This window comes from Perca fluviatilis, chromosome 16, assembly GCF_010015445.1.
Source record: "Perca fluviatilis chromosome 16, GENO_Pfluv_1.0, whole genome shotgun sequence".
NCBI classification, from domain to species: domain Eukaryota; kingdom Metazoa; phylum Chordata; class Actinopteri; order Perciformes; family Percidae; genus Perca; species Perca fluviatilis.
Window position 1 is genome coordinate 2037897 of NC_053127.1, and position 4090 is coordinate 2041986.

The following is a 4090-nucleotide window of genomic DNA, read 5'->3' on the forward strand; positions in this document are numbered from 1 at the left end:
GTTAGGGAGTAAGGAGTTGCAGCGTCCACCTAACCCGGCCCACCTGCTTCTCTTCGTAGTCATCAGTTTTATTTATCATATAATTAATAATATAGCGAGAGTAGAGGGAGGCAGGCCAGTACAGCCCGATCCGGTTGGGGAGAGTTCTAGCCCGACCAGGCACCTCTCTTTAACCTGCCTCTCTTAGTTATGCTATTATAATTCTAGACTAACGGGGAAGTTCCTTCCTTCCTATGACACACTAAGCTGCTCTCTCATCTCTACTTGTTACTTTTGTATGCATCCTGTCCCAGAAATGCTTTTTGCTAACCTAGCTCTGGGGAGTTTACTCCCCGGAGTCCTTATGTTTCTTCTTCGCAGAGCTATGCTCTGCGATTCTCTGCAATTCCCAGCCGCATCCTGCGGCGTCCTGCTGCGTCCGCCGCATCCACCCATGCTCTGCAGCGCCACGTTACATCCCGCAACGCCCTGCTGTGATGTTCCTATGCACAGAGTAGTCAGGATCCGGTATAGGAGACTGCACTTCTCAGTATGACACGATGTGCCCTGCTATGACATGAACTTCCACGATGACCTTCGAAGTCACTGTTCCATTATCTCTAATGTGACTATCATTGCCACTGTTTCATCACACCCCCAACCGGCCCGTCAGACACCGCCTACCAAGAGTCTGGGTCTGCCGAGGTTTCTTCCTAAAAGGGAGTTTTTCCTTGCCACTGTCGCAAAAGCCACTGCTAATGCTTGCTCTTGAGGGAATTACTGTAATTGTTGGGGTTTTTGGAATTTATAGAGTGTGGTCTAGACCTACTCTATCTGTAAAGTGTCTCGAGGTAACTGTTATGATTTGAAACTATAAATAAAATTGAATTGTTAGCTAGCTAGGAAAATTTGTTTGGTCGTCAAATTGGCATAGTTTAACATAGCAAAATTCCTTCAATAACTTTTTGTCAGGTCCATCTGGAGATGCTAACTACCAGGTTTTGTGCACATCGGTCGCACGGCCTAGGACGAGTTCGAAAAAGTTGGTTTTGCACATTGCGCGATATTGCGAAACCTTTGCGCGGAAATGGGCGTGGTCAGGTAATTCAGCTTGATTCAAGGAACACGTGGATGTAAGAATTTCTAATGTGCGATGTGCATTGTTGGAGTTAATGACAAAAAAACATAGCACCACCTAATGGTTCACATGTGTAATTTTTGGTAGGTGTGGTCCAGGGCCCATTGACCATCTACCCTGTAAATTTAAAGTTGTTCACATTAGTGTAAGTGGTAAATTTATGTGTCCCATAGGCCACGCCCACTTTGACACTTTGGTACCCCACTCTAGGGTTGGCCTTAGGATTGTCCCGAGATGGTACCTATCAAATTTTGTAGAAATCGGATGAGCAGTTCATGATATAAACATTTTGTACTTATAGCGCCCCCTATTGACCAATTTTCGTAAAACGCATGTGGGACGTCGAGAGGGTCATGGCAAAAAATAATCTAAAGTTTGGCGCAGATAGCATTAATTTTGGATGAGATATGGCAAAGTTGGTGTTTTCATAGTTAGCTACACAAATTAGTTTGTGCGTTATATGCGCAATTTTTATACTATCAAAATTCTTTTAATAACTTTTTGTCAGGTCATTCAGAAGATGCTACGGTCCAAGTTTCGTGCAGATCGGTCGCACGGTCTAGGAGGAGTTCGAAAAAGTAGGTTTTTGATAAATCGTGGTTTTTCATGCAAAAAAAAAGTCTAGGCGGAAATGGGCGTGGCCTATATCACGTGATTCAGTTGGATCCAGGGAACGCGTAGATCTATGGTTTTTGATTGTCGGAAGTACGGTGTGGGAGTTATAGGGCCAAATGCGTTCTTTCTGCTATAGCGCCACCTAGTGGTGGAAGTGAGTCAGTTTTTGCAACTGAGGTCCTTGCGGAGTTTGGGACCAGCCCTGAAAATGGCAACCCCCCCGATGTACGGTTTAGGCTGCAGTCTGAGTTTTAGGCAGAGAAGAAGAATAATAATAATCAGTAGAAAAACAATAGGGTTCCACAGCTCCGCTGGAGATGTGAACCGCGTTGCCTTGCAACACGCGGTTCCCATGCCCCCTCGGGCTTGGACCCCTAATAATAATTAAAGCTGCAAGCAGCGATGGACGGGCCCTCGCGCCTCTGCGCGCGTTGGGGTTACCGGCGGACGCTGCTCCTTGCGACCGTGCATTTGCGCGGCACTCAGACGCCGCAAATCGTCACCAATGAAAAGGGAACTCCCCGCCGAGAAAGCGTAGGGGGCGGGTCAAACCATCTCCAATTAAAATGGATGTCTCTGCTGAGTTCAATGATACCTCACACAAGACTCTACCTTAGATGGGTCAGCATGTATGAAAGGGGGCGTGGATTGAACATAGGGGGCGGGCCAAACCATCACCAATGAAGAAGGAACTCTCTGCTGAGTTCAATGATACTTCACACAAGGGTCTACATCAAACAGGTCATTAGTTATAAAAGGGGGCGTGGCTTAAACATAGGGGGCGGGCCAAACCATTACCAATGAAGAAGGAAGTCTCTGCTGAGTTCATTGATACCTCACATAAGACTCTACCATAAACGGGTCACCATTTATGAAAAAGGGCGTGGTTAAGCACAGAGGGGCGGGCCAAACAATCACTAATGAATAAGGAAGTCTGTGCTGAGTTCAATGACACCTCACACAAGGGTATACCTTAAACAGTTCAAATGTTGTCAAAGGGGGCGTGGCCTGAGTAAGTGGGCGTGGCCATATTATAGGGGGCGGCTCAGTATCACATGTAGACCACACATTCTACTTTCATGTAAATCGGATGATGTTTGTCATATAAGGCAGATTTCCTGCTGCCAGCGGGGGGGCGCTATGACAGAAAGTCCATTTTGGCCTGTAGATGTCCTCAGGCCTGGACCCTTGTCAATCGTGAGAAATTTCGGGCAGATACGACAACGTACACTCAAGTTACAATTCATCGCTAAACACTCAAAATGGCCGCCACACCACGCCCACACCGTCTGACGAAAAGTTTTCTTTTAATACATTTTTATCATTAAGGTGTTGAGATGGTACAGACCAAGTTTGAAGTCCATCGGATGAAATCTCTAGGAGGAGTTCGTTAAAGTATAGCACCTTGACTTTTAGGCCTACTTCCTGTTGCCACCAGGGGGCGCTATGACTTTAAGTAAATATCGGCCTTTATTTGTCCTCAGGGTTGGACTCTTATGAATCCTGAAAAGTTTCGAGGTAATCGGACAATGTACACTCGAGTTACACCCATTTCCTGTTTCGGCGGCGAAACGCACAAAATGGCCGCCTCGCCACGGCCACGCCCTATGACGGAAAGTTTTTCTTTTAACAACTTTTCATCTTTAACATCTTAAGATGGTGCAGACCGAGTTTAAAGTTGATCGGATGAAATCGCTAGGAGGAGTTTGTTAAAGTACGACATGTGGAAATGGCCAAAATCGCACTAATTTCGAACTTTGAAATCAAAATGGCGGACTTCCTGTTGGGTTTAGGGCAGTGGTTCTCAAACTTTTTCGGTCATTCCCCACTTTGGACAAGGGGGAATTTTCAAGCCCCACCTGCCCCCATCGCCCCAACACAATGCTAATGAAATACGCAAGCTTAAAATGTTCCAATTTATTGAAGTAACCAGTTGTATCGAAATGCAACTAACTATCTACATCAAATAACAGCAAGTTCAAAAATAAAGAAAATAAAAGTGCAGCTGTGTCAAAATTTGTATCAAGTTCAAAAATAGAAAAGAAATAAAAGTGCCACTTTGCAATCTGTTAAAAAAAAGGAACAGAAATCCATTTGGCAAGAAACGTCTATTCTCCCTGTATTAGTGGCTGCAATGAGCCTGTTTTGCATTGCACAATTTCGGGGATGATCGGTCTAATAAGCGGCAACACACAGCTATAAGGACGGTTTACTCTCACACGCGCTGCATTTATAGTCACACACACACACACACACGTGCAGTCACTCTCTAGTCTAGTGGAGGCGGGTATGGCTGCAGCCTGGAGCGTCATAAGCCGTCCCGTCTCATGCCTAGGCGTATCCAACGGTAAATTCAGA